Source organism: Pseudophryne corroboree, chromosome 2 (assembly GCF_028390025.1).
Source record: "Pseudophryne corroboree isolate aPseCor3 chromosome 2, aPseCor3.hap2, whole genome shotgun sequence".
Classification (NCBI taxonomy): domain Eukaryota; kingdom Metazoa; phylum Chordata; class Amphibia; order Anura; family Myobatrachidae; genus Pseudophryne; species Pseudophryne corroboree.
Window position 1 is genome coordinate 398,408,221 of NC_086445.1, and position 13,588 is coordinate 398,421,808.

Genomic DNA, 13,588 nt, shown 5'->3' on the forward strand with positions numbered 1-13,588 from the left:
GTGGTGCTGACCAGTGACGTGTGGGTGTGATTACTGCCATGTGGATGTGCCTAATCGCTAAATATGTAAAAGTATAGAAATTGCATCATTTCGTGAGAAAAATGAAAATACAATTTTAATCTACTATATAAAAGCGAAAATTTGTCCTTCTGACTTTCTATACAAATGCACAGTTTACAAGCTATGATCATGAAATTTTACATACGAGCGTATTAAAACACGGCCGAGGCAACTAAAACAATTAGAAATCCCTAGCAGCCCTAGGGGGTAGACAGTAGCACAGAGTATATTAGTTGACAGCATAACTCCGGAATTGCTGGAGCAATGTACTCAAAACCTGGTACACATATGCATTACAATCTGGGAACAAACACTGTGGGAAGACACCCCTAGCTCCACTAGAGGTGAGGCAGCAGCACAGTGTATCTCAGAAGACAGCATAACTCCTGCATGCCTGGACCAATTTACAACAAACTTGCTACACATATGACTTACAAGCTGGGAATAAACACTGTGCGGGTAAGACACCACTAGCACCCCTAGCGGTGAGGCAGCAGCACAGAGTTTTCCAGCAGACAGCATAACTCTGGAATGCCTGGAGAATTTGAAACCAAACTTGCTACACATATGACTTACACTCTGGGAACAAACACTGTGGGGGGGAAGACACCCCTAGCCACCCTAGGGGTGATGCAGCAGCACAGAGTTTTTAAGCAGACAGCATAACTCTGGAATGCCTGGAGCAAGTCTTAAAATCCCGGGCAACGCGGGTACTCCAGCTAGTACTTATTATTTATGGCTGACCATGTGACCAGCATCATCACCATGCTGTCGTGGTGATGGGCCTACTTTTATGTGGAGGCCTGAAGCTGTAGCCTATTGTTAATCTGGCTCTGACGAGGAGGCCAGTGCAGCATTAGAATAAGTCAGATGACTAATTATACTGTATGCCACCGGCACCCGCCCGTTCCCCAGTAATGTGCAGTAGAGCAGCTGACAGGCTGAGCTGTCACCTGCTGTCAAGATGCGCCTCAGTACAAGGAGGAGGAAGGGACGCAATTCCTCTTCTCTCCCTATTGCTCTTAACCGGGCTTCCTGTGCTTGCAACTGGCCTGGCACCGGGAATCTGACGTGACTGTCCCTGGCAAGGAGAAGCCACCATCCACGCGCTGTAGGTCTGGGCACAGGTAAGAAAATTGTAATACTATATATTTGTCATCCACTGCTGTCACACTCTACCTGTAGCCCACTGCTGTTACTCTCTCCCTGTAACCCACTGCTGTCATCCTTTACCTGACATCACCCTTTCGCTGTCACCCTCTGTTGTCACGCTATTCCTGTCGCCCGCTGCTGTAACTCTCTCCCTGGCATCACACTGTAACTGTCACCCACTGCTGTCACCCTCTCCTTATCATCCACTGCTGTTACTCTTCCCCTGGCATCACCCTCTCCATGGTGTCACCCTCTCCCTGTCACCCACTGTTGTTACCCTCTACCTGGGTTCACCCTCTATGTGTCACCTATTGCTGTCACTCTCTCCCTGATGTCACCATCTTCTTGTCACCCACTGCCCATTGTTGTGAGGCCACACCCTTGTTGCAAGACCAAGACCACTTTGCCAGGTGCGCACGTGCATATACCCCCTTATCTGTTGTGATGCCCCCCTGGAATTTTGTTCTGGATTTGCTCCTGGCTACGACCATCACACCCACCTCTGAATCAGGCCCAAAGTTTGTGGAAAAATATGTTTATTTTATTTATTTATTTGCTTTTTCATGTGTATACATACAGTTGTGCTCATAAGTTTACATACCCTAGCAGAATTTGTGATTTTCTGGCCATTTGTCAGAGAATATGAATGATAATGCACAAACTTTTCTTTCACTCATGGTTAGTGGTTGGGTGAAGGCATTTATTGTCAAACAACTCTTTTTTTTTTAAATTCTTTATTTTTGCGTGGTTAAACAGAGTGGGCAAACAATACAATGAGAAAAGGGACAAGCGGTCAAAAGAACCAACGTCCAACAGAAACCACATCTTTGGAATAGAGAACAAAAACAATAAAAAATAAAACATTAGTAACCATTTATTAAATTTGGGGGGAAGGGGGGGGGGAGAAGGAAGAGGGGGATAAGGGGGAGGGGAAACCATGGTGTAATCCAAGCACAGTACATATCCTGGAAATAGTGAGATGGGAAAAAAGAAAGAAAAGGAGGGCAAGGGAGAGACGAGAGAGGATAAGGAGAAAAAGAAGAAAAAAAGAGAAAAGAAAAGGAGAGAGGAGATGGAGGAGGAGCGGTAGTCGATGCCCATGGGTCTGCAGAAGGAGGCTAGGAACAAGAGGGGGGAGGCGGCGATCTACGTTCAGCAACGTGCCAGGGGGCCCAAACCTGCTCAAAAACATGACCCCGATCGTGGAGATAATATGTAATCCTCTCCATTGATGCAATATGCCAAATTTTGGCTTTAAGGGACGGGAGGGGTTTTTCCAATTAAGAGCTATCAGCGATTTTACCGCAGTTAGGATATGTGTAGTCAGTTTTTGGGAGAATTTACCAAGCATCGGGGGAGGGTAACACAGCAAAAAGATCCAGGGATCTTTCTGCACGGGGGATTCCAGAAGGGAGTTAAGGAGGGATTGGACTAGATTCCAGAAGGAAACGATGATTGGGCAGGTCCACCATATATGAAGCATGGTGCCTCTAGATCCGCAGTTCCTCTACCAATTAGGGGAAGAAGACGGAAAGAGTTTATTAAGTCTATCAGGGGTGTAGTACCAACGATAGTAAACTTTGTAAGCCGTCTCTTTGAAAGCAGTGGCAATAGAACACTTAGCAATCCCCAGTCTCATGTCTTCCCAATCTTCGCTTTCCGGGGGAGGCCCAAGATCACGCTCACATGCGAGTTCGAGGGACCAGGAGGAGGGAAGGGAGGAATCCAGTAAAAGGGAGTAAAGTTGGGAAATTAAGCCTTTGGAGAGGTGGGAGTTTATACATAAACTTTCGAAGGGAGTAAGGTCTCGGAGCAAAGCGGAAGAGGGCAGGTAGCCTTAAAAGTGACGGATTTGTAGAAATTGAAAGGGATTAAGTGAGTGCGAGGGGGTCTTCTGTTGGAGATCAGGTAGGAACAACCATTGACCCCAATCGGCAAAATCAGTCGGGAATTTGAGGCCCAGCGTTATCCATGTACGGAACCTCGCAATCGAGAATCCAGGAGGAAACATAGGGTTCTGCCAGATAGGGGTCAAGGGTGAGGGGGTAGTGGTAAGACCCATCTTCAGAGAGTGGGAATCCCAAATTCTAAGATTAAATTTAATAGTGGGGAGTAGTGTGGAGGTTAGGGATCGGGAGGTAGAGGGCAAACCCCACAAGGGGGTCAGGTCCGAAAGATTGACGTGGGCTGCTTCGATATCCAACCAGGATACGGACCCCGGAGGAGCATAAGAGGTGACAATATGGGAGAGATGGGAGGCTAGGTAATAGAGTTTGATATCAGGAAGACCTCTACCGCCAGCGGAGGTTGGTCGTTTCAGAGTGTTGGCAGCGATGCGGGGGAGTCTGTGGTTCCATATAAAACGCACGAGGGCTCGCTGGGTAGTACGAAGAAAGGAGGCCGGGACAGCCACAGGGAGGGTCTGAAAAAGGTAGAGCCATTTGGGGACTATGCTCATTTTAACCGCTATGATCCTACCCAGCCACGAAACAAAGAGACTGTTCCAGGACGTCAGGTCAGCGTTTTTTTTGGTGAGAAGGGGTGGAAAGTTTTCACGGAAGAGAGAGTCGTAGCGGGAGGTCAAGTAAATCCCCAAATATTTGATCTTTGTAGGCTGCCATTTAAAATTGAAGTTGGCGCGAAGGGATTCAGCTTCTCGGTGGGGGACATGAAGCAGCATAGCCTCGGACTTGGAATAATTGATCTTGTAGCCTGATTCAAGGCTATAAGAATGGAGGACTGAAAATAAATTTGGGAGCGAGATAAGGGGCTGGGTCAAGGAAAGTAGAACGTCATCAGCAAAGAGGGAGATTTTAGGATCGGTACGGCCTACTTGTATACCATGTATACCTTGATGAGCTCTAATTTGAGAGGCGAGCGGCTCAATAATAAGGGCGAATATTAACGGCGATAAAGGGCATCCCTGACGTGTACCATTCGATATGAGGACTGGAGCAGATGGGACACCATTGATTAAGACTTTGGCGGAGGGGGTGGAGTATAGTGCCAGAACACCAGTTAGAAAGACACCAGACAAGCCATAGGCCTCCAGGGCGGCTCTCAGAAAACTCCAGGAGATCCGGTTGAAAGCTTTTTCAGCATCCAAGGAGAGCATGATAGCAGGGGATCCCCTGGATTTCGAGATGTGTATAAGATCGATAGCACGTCTGGTGTTATCCCTTGACTGGCGGCCCGGAATAAACCCCACCTGGTCGTAGTGAACAAGGGAAGGGAGATATGGGTTAAGACGATTGGCTAGCATTTTAGCAAAAATTTTTAAGTCCAGGTTCAGGAGGGATATAGGCCGGTAGCTAGCGCTGTTAAGGGTGTCCTTGCCTTCCTTAGGGATCACCACAATTCTGGCCTCTAACATCTCAGGAGGAAAAGAGTCGCCATGGATAATCCTATTAAACAGGGACTGAAGGTGGGAGGAGAAAAGATCGGAAAATGTTTTGTAGTAAAGAGCTGTGAACCCATCCGGGTCAGGGGATTTACCGATCTTTTGCATGAGTATAGTCTGGGCAATTTCTTCCACCGAGATCTCACTGTTAAGATGATCCATGGCGTCCTGAGGCAATCTAGGCAGGTTAGAAGCTGAAAGAAAGTGAGAGCCTAGGTCAGAGTGGGACGGGGAGGAAGAACCAGGCAAGGAGGGTGGCAGGTTGCACAAGTCAGCGTAGTAGGATTGGAAGGCAGCCCTAATGGTGGTAGGGTCATGAACTAACTGATTGAGAGGGTCTCTAATAGAAATAATATTAGTTTTGGCTCTCGTGGAGCGGAGTCGTGCCGCCAGGATCTTGTCCGCCTTATCTCCCTTCTCATAAAAAGACTGGCGAAGCCATTTGAGACGTTTAGCCACCCGTCTGGAGAGAAGGAAATCAAGTTCCGCTTTGACAGTACGGAATTCAGACAAGATAGCCTGGTTGGAGTACGCCTTGTGCTGGGTCTCAAGGGTGTGGAGTTTAAAAGAGAGTATGTTAAACTGGGTGAGAGACTGTTTCTTGGCTTTCGAGGCCAGGCTAATGATGTGCCCACGAAGGACTGCTTTGTGTGCCAGCCAGGGAGTGGACCTAGAAATGTCAGGGGAGTCGTTTAGGGTAAAATAGTCAGAAAGCTTTTCCCAAAGATGGGAGCGTATCTCCGGATTGTGAAGAAGGGAGTCGTTAAGGCGCCAAGTCATGAAGAGGGGTCGGGAGAGCAAGCCCGAGAGGTCGCAAGAGATAGGGGCATGGTCAGACCAGATTAATGGGTGTATATGGGCAGCGTGGAGATTCAGGGCAAGTTCATGGCTGGTCAGGACCATATCGATGCGGGAGTAGGAATTGTGAGGAGCAGAATAAAAAGTATAGTCACGCGCAGAGGGATCTTTTATCCTCCAGGAGTCGTAGAGAAGCTGGGATCGCATGAGACGGAGGAGGGATATAGAGCGGAGAGAGTCCGACGGGGAAGCGGAGGGCAGAGAGGGGGAGAGGTCTATATTTGGATTTAAAACAGAGTTAAAATCCCCAGCCAGTATCTGGTCGCCTTGCCGGACTTGAGTAAGTAGAGTATCTAGCTTTGCAAAGAATAACTCTTGTCGTTGGTTAGGGGCATAGATGTTAGCTAAAGTGCATAGTTTGTTGTTAAGTTTCCCCACCAACACAAGAAACCGGCCATCCTTATCGGTGTGGGAATCTAGAAGCTCAAAGGTGAGGTGACGGGCAAATAAGATCGCGACTCCCCGTTATTTGGCCGAATGATCACAGGCATGGAAAGAATCAGGGTATGGTTTACATTGTAGCGTAGGGTGGGAGTTATGTAGGAAGTGAGTCTCCTGGAGAAAGACCAGGTCGCCCTTGTGGAGTTTAAGGGAGGTAAAAAGCTTACCTCTCTTTTGAGGGCTATTCAGGCCCTTCACATTAAAAGAGAGTACTCGGAGACCCATGGGCAAACAGCAAAGAGGTAGGTAGAATAGAAGGAGTGTAGAGCTCTGAAAATAGGGTAAGGAGGAAGAGAAATAGATCAAAGGGATACAAAGCGTAAGATAGCGTGGTCAGAAGGGAGGGAGGAAGGAAAGGAAACCGTAAGGGAGGGGAGGGTAGTTGGTCATCCGGCGGAAGAGGCCAGGACCGGTGGTGCTGACAAGGGGATGGGGTACTAGGTGTTGGGAGGGCACCTAGGTCAGCAAGAGGGCTAAAAGCCCTAAGGGGGCATGGCATGGCATCCAGATGATGCATCACAAACCACGTAGCAATGGCTAAGAAGCAGACCCCCCTGGAGGGACCTGAGGGGAAAAGCTAGAGAGAAAACAGGAAAGAGAAACAGATGGAGCGCCAGCTCCAGAGAGAAACTGAAGAAGAGAAAAAGAGAGCATGGAAAAACAAATTATCACACTGTAACAAGGGTTAACAACAGAACAGTTGAGAACCGCCTAAGGGATCGGGAAGTCAGAACATGGAAAATCTAAAGTTAAACAGCTCCCCGGCTAGGGAGTACGACCAGGAAAGGTCGACACAGATATAGATACGGGCCGTCAAATCAGAAAGCTGGAAGTCCATCAGGGTACTGGAGGTGGAGCCGGAGAAGCCGGAGAAGCTGGAACCGTGAACCACTCCACACGGGGGGGCGGAGGTGGGTTCTGCTGTGTCTACGGAGGCAGGTGTGGAGTAGAAAGGTCCTGTTCGTCGGTGTGGATACCCAGAGCTTGGAGAGCAGCGATTGAGCCTCGGGTGGGTTTCTGGCTGTAAGTAGCTTCCCTTGATGCCAAACCAGGATACTGAAGGGGAAACCCCAGCGGTACTTAACATTATGTTGGGAGAGCAGGGAAGTGATGGGCTTAAAGTCCCTACTTTTGGCCAGAGTAAGCGGGGATAAGTCCTGGAAGATCTGCAGGGAGACATTCTGGAAGGACACTGCCCTCAGCCGCCGGGCTTCTCTCATAACGGCCTCTTTCGCAGTGAAGTAGTGCATTCAGAGAATGACATCCCTGGGCTGGGAAGAGTCTTGGGAGCGAGGTCGGAGGGCTCGATGTGCTCGGTCCAGGAGAAGATGGTCTTCGGGGGTGTCAGGTGATAGGTGGGCAAAGAGGCACTTAAGGTAGAGATCAAGATGGGCCGCTTCAACCTCTTCAGGAATACCCTGAATCCTCAGATTATTTCTCCTCGTTCTATTGTCCTGGTCCTCATGCTCCTCCCGCAATTGGGCAAGTAAGGAATGGTGTAAGGTCAGATACCTGCAATTTTTTGCCACCTCTGGGCATCTTGAACAGATGAGAAAGGGGGTAGACAGCAGAATGGGAGGTAGAGAAGGCGCTCCAGCAGTATGGCTCAGGACCAGAGGGGTAAGGCGGGGGTACTAGAGAAATGTCATGACGTGGCCAGCGAGGCAGCGTGGGTGGGACAGGGCCGGGGAGCTTCAGCAGATAGAAAGGCCCACGTGGTCCCGGAGGGGAGTCAGACAAGCAGAGGTTGCAGGAGATGGGCTGGCGTACTCTGGATATCCAATCCTATCCAGGATCTGCGGGGATGAGGCCCGGACACGGACCAGCCAGTGACCGGGACAGTACCAAGCTCAGGTGGCAGGATAGGGGTGTCTGGCCCCAGCGATAGTAATGGCCTTCACAGGGGCCAGGAGAGGCAGGATCCCTCAGGGGGGGCAGGAGTATGCAGGGCCAGAGAGAGTGCAGGGGCCCTGAGGCTGGCTGAAATACGGGCTCCGGAGGGCCACAGCAGGGGGGCCCCTAGCGTGGGGTGCTGGGCCGCAGGGGCGCTGAAGAGACACAGGCTGCCGGGGGGATGGGGAAGGCAGCGCTGGACTGAAGTAGCTGAGGGCCCGCGTGGAGAGGTCAGGGAAGGAGGGTAAAGGGGTGCAGGCTGCTGGCAAGCAAATTGAAGAAAGCTGGTAAGACCAGCACAAAGTCTCAGCTGGGAGTAATCCTCCGCTCCTGTCCGCAGCTGTATATGTCGCCCGCCTGTGTCCCCCGTCACAGCCGCACAGCGCCCCCCGGATCTCACCTCCCAGCGTGAGGCATCGGGCTCCAGCTTCCGGGTGCAGAAGAGGCCGCGTGTTTACTCTTTTTAAATCATAATGACAACAGAAACTCCCCAAATGACCCTGATCAAAAGTTTACATACCATGGAGATTTTGGCCTGATAACATGCACACAAGTTGACACAAATGGGTTTGAATGGCTACTAAAGGTAACCATCCTCACCTGTGATCTGTTTGCTTGTAATCTGTGTATGTATATAAAAGGTCAGTGAGTTTCTGGACTCCTGAAAGACCCTTGAATCTTTCATCCAGTGCTGCACTGACGTGTCTGGATTCTGAGTCATGGGGAAAGCAAAAGAATTGTCAAAGGATCTACAGGAAAAGGTAAATGAACTGTATAAAACAGGAAAGGGATATAAAAAGATATCCAAGCAATTGAGAATGCCAATCAGCAGTGTTCAAACTCTAATTAAGAAGTGGAAAATGAGGGATTCTATGGAAACCAAATCACGGACAGGTAGACCAACAAAAATTTCCGCCACAACTGCCAGAAAAATTGTTCGGGATGCAAAGAAAAATCAACAAATAACTTCAGCTGAAATACAGGACTCTCTCAAAAAAAGTGGCGTGGTTGTTTCAAGATGCACAATAAGGAGGCATTTGAAGAAAAATGGTCTGCATGGTCGAGTTGCCAGAAGAAAGCCATTAATACGCAAATGCCACAAAGCATCCCGCTTACATTACTCCAAACAGCACAGAGACAAGCCTCAAAACTTCTGGAACAAAGTCATTTGGAGTGATGAGACCAAAATTTAACTTTTTGGCCACAACCATAAACGTTACATTTGGAGAGGAGTCAACGAGGCCTATGATGAAAGGTACACCATTCCTACTGTGAAACACGGAGGTAGATCGCTGATGTTTTGGGGATGTGTGAGCTACAAAGGCACTGGAAACTTGGTCAAAATTGATGGCAAGATGAATGCAGCATGTTATCAGAAAATACTGGAGGAAGATTTGCACTCATCAGCCCGAAAGCTGCGCATGGGACGTACTTGGACGTTCCAACATGACAATGATCCAAAAGACAAGGCCAAGACAACCTGTCATTGGCTACAGCAGAATAAAGTGAAGGTTCTGGAGTGGCCATCTCAGTCTCCTGACCTCAATATCATTGAGCCACTCTGGGGAGATCTCAAACGTGCAGTTCATGCAAGACAGCCCAAGAATTTACAACTGTCATTGATGTTAAAGGGGGCAATACACGGTATTAAGAACTGGGGTATGTAAACTTTTGATCAGGGTCATTTGGGTAGTTTATGTTGTCATTATGATTTAAAAAGAGTAAACACAGTTGTTTGACAATAAATTGCTACACCCAACCACTAACCATGAGTGAAAGAAAAGTTTGTGAGTTATCATTCATATTCTCTGACAAATGGCCAGAAAATCACAAATTCTGCTAGGGTATGTAAACTTATGAGCACAACTGTAAGTACTTTATTAAAATGTGTAAAGCATTATCATTATAGCTTTTTGCCGTCTCTATAATGATACATATATATTGTACCTGTCAATAATATTTACATAGTTGTGATAGAGTTAATGATTGTACAAAGGATGCTGACATTTAGAAATGAGGATTTGTCTTTACAATTTATGTTAAACTGCAGAGCTGAAAATGAGCATAAGTTGTAAGCAAATATTTGTCACATATTTCTATGTATTCTCACAGACTTCTATGTGTTCATTGTTTTGCAGTTACAAGATAATATAATGTATGTTACAAGGTCACCATCTGCGTTCTCATAGAGGAATGAACAATGGGTGTTTAATATCAGCTACGTTATTATAAAAATCCATAAATCCTAATTATTTGCTTATTAATAAGTCAGACAATACTGCCACCTGCTATTAATACAAAATTGAGCTCAGTGTGTACGTGACATTGTTATAATGATAGGAAACAGTCTGCACATGCACAAAATATGATCTGATATGTGTTTGAGAATATTTATACACCCTGGTAATTTTAATAAACGTCAGAGTACTGACTGATAGACTACGGGTGTGTGTCCATTATTCTCTGGCTGAATTAATCCTTTCTTTTACAAATAGCCTGGTTGACTGACACTTGCAGTTGTCATCTGTAAATAATATGCCCCCACCCACTAGTTATTGTCTGGTGACTGCATGTGATCACAGCCAATGACATCCAACACTTCACAAAACAAAACATTTTATAAAGATGGGAGGGAATATGTAATGCTCAGTTCTTTCCAGAGCCCCCTCTAATTTAAAGTTTGTAGGTTTTCACACTTTTTTAAAATGGAAGCTTTGTTGGACTACCATAGTATTAGTACAAATTGCATGCATTTAGTTTAAGTTATCAAAAGCAAAATACAGATTTTATTAAGAAACCCCTACTTTTTGCATAAATACTGAAGCAAGATTCACAAAGAATTTATTTGTGGTATTTCTAAAAACAACACTCTCTTTAAAACTGAAATGTCTACCATAACAAGCACAAAAAGTGGCAAAACAGGCTTTGCACAGTGGTGAGAAAACTCTCAGCAGAGAAGGGGTTGAATGATAAATATTTTGTAATATTTGCACTATATATATTTTTATTTATGTACTATTACTTTATAACACTTAGGGAGCTAATTGTCTCGCCGGGGTTATCCAATTAGCCACGTAAAGCCGCGGCTAGCACCGTTTTTTCAGGGAGTTTGTTTCACCTGCCTCAGGCAGGCAAAATCAAATTCTCGGAAACAGCCCTGTTTTCAGCCAAAAACGGGGGTGTTTCTACCGAAAACATACAGGTTTCACTGAACCTGTGTGTTTTCAGGAGATAATGTCTTTTTTTACAGGCGACCAAATTGGATAGCCTGTAAATAAATACGGGTGAAACATCAGGAAAAATCTTAAAAAAGTACGTTTTTAACTTCCGTTGTTTCTTCACCTGTAATTGTATATCCCTTAGTAACTTGTAAACAGGGTATTTAAAATAAAGTCATTAATGAACCTTTAACAGGGCAAGTTATGGGGACTGCTGCTGCGAGTGTTTAGAGGGGGATTGCAACAATACTCTTAAATAGCATTTCTCTAAATTCTAAGTATGATAGGCCACAGAAAGTACAGTTTTTCTTTTATTTGTATGTGCATATATACAAAAAGGCTGGATCCACAAAAAAGCTGTATCCACAGGCAAAGTCCATTCAATATTAATTACACATATAAAGCCAGATGCATACTAAACACACATTGAAAGCTGAATTTATACTAAATATACATAAAATGCTGGAATCCTACTAAATACACATAAAAAGCCAGATCCGTAATACACAAACAGGAAGACTCGAACCACAGAAAATCACGGATTCATTCCAATTACAGAGAAAATTCTGGATCCACATTAAGGGTCTATTTACTAAGCACTGGATGGAGGTAAGGTGGACGGAGATAAAGTACCAGCCAATCGGCTCCTAACTGTCATTTTTCAAACCCAGAATGTGACAAGTCAGTTAGGAGCCAATTGGCTGGTACTTTATGTCATCCACTTTATCCCCATCCAAGGCTTAGTAAATAGACCCCTAAATTTTAGAGATGTGCGTGTACACCATGTTTTGGTTTTCCAAGTCCACCCTTAAGTGTTTTGGTTCAGTTTCAGTTTGGTTTTGGATTTATTTTTAAAACTGCTGAAAACAGCTAAAATCATGTAATTTGTATCTGTTTGTGTTCCTATAGTATTATTGTTTCACTCATGTAAGTAAGAAATATACAGTACAGTATACACAAACAGAGTTTAAATATCCTGCACCGGTATGAGATAAAGTGGTTATTTTCCCCAGCTCTCATCTTGTGTCCGCTCACCTGAAGACACCAGAAAGCAGAAGGGATAGGTGGTATGCTATACTGTGTTTTTATTTCTCCTCTAAACATTCTACCAATGCCAATTGCTCACGGATAAATCTATCACACTGTATATACACTTGCAGTTTTTACAATTGGAAACTACTGTATATATATATTAATCTGTTTAAAAAAAACTGCTACATTGTATGCTAATTGACCTGCATAACAGCAAATGTTCTGTTTTTCTTTTTCTGTTAATGAACCACTAATTAATATATGATATAACCATATTCTTTCTGCCTTCATTCAACTCTGTGATATAATATTTCACTCATAGCAGTACCGGTTTTTATGAGCTAAAGCTATTCTATCAACTCTGTACCTAAACTGCCTGTTTTAGAAAAGTCTTTTCTATTAATGCAGTTTTCAGCACATGTATTGGGTGCAAAACATAAATTGACGTATATAAAACATGACTAACACCCCCTCCTGTGTCACCAATCAACGTAGTGTCGGCTGCTATATAAACATTTTTATATTTTCATCTCAAGACCAATTAAAGTTTTCCATTCTTTATTACATTTAGAAACTTTAGTAACATAGTTGATGAGGTTGAAAAAAGACAAAATGTCCATCGAGTTCAACCTGTATTATAAAATTTCACTTCATTTAAATGCTGTATCCTTGGATATTTCTTACAATTAGTAATTTATCTAATCCATTTTTACCTTATTCGGCAGATAATTCCAAATCCTTACTGCCCTTACTGTTAAGAACCCTTTCCCTCGTTGCGTATGAAATTTTTTCTCTTCTAACCTCAGAGGCTGTGGAGAGTTTTTTTTTTTTATAAACAAATCATCTGATAAATCCTTGTAATGTCCCTTTGTGTATTTATAAATATTAATAATGTCCCCTCTCACTGTACACAATATTCCAGGTGTGGCCGTACCAATGATTTAAACAGTGGCAGGATTACACTCTCATCCCTTGTCTCCTTTTCCCGTTTTATGCATGCTAACACCTTATTTGCTATTGTTGCTGCATTTTCACATTGTGTACTGCTACTAAGTCTATTATCGATGAGCACACCCAAATCTTTTTCTAATACCTTTATCCCTACATTTTCCCCATTTAATTTATAGGCTGCCCGATTGTTCTTAGTCCCAAAGTGCATAACTTTACATTTTTCTATATTGAACCTCATTCACCTTTTGTCTTCCCAAACCTACAATTTAGATAAGTCATTCTGTAGAGACTCAACATCCTTGTCTGAATTAATTACTCTACATAGTTTAGTATCATCTGCAAAAATTGGCACTGTGCTTTCTAGGCCCACTCCTATGTCATTAATAAATATATTTAACAGCAGTAGCCCGAGTACTGAACCCTACGGTATTCCACTAAACACTGAGGATATAGAATGTATAGAGAGTCGAAATTCAAATACAACTGCGCAACCAAAATATGTTGCAGCCTGATGGTAAATGGCAGGAATCTTCACAATAGTTCCACAAGAAACAAAATATATACAGGATATTCACCACCTATA

The 13,588-nt window shown here is 44.6% G+C and overlaps 1 protein-coding gene across 4 annotated transcripts in view; it reads right to left on the reverse strand.

Annotated features, from left to right (window-relative positions):
- Window positions 1–13,588, reverse strand: part of AFF3 (ALF transcription elongation factor 3) — a 771,336-nt gene that overhangs the window by 319,519 nt on the left and 438,229 nt on the right. The gene's annotated exons all lie outside the window — the stretch shown is intronic.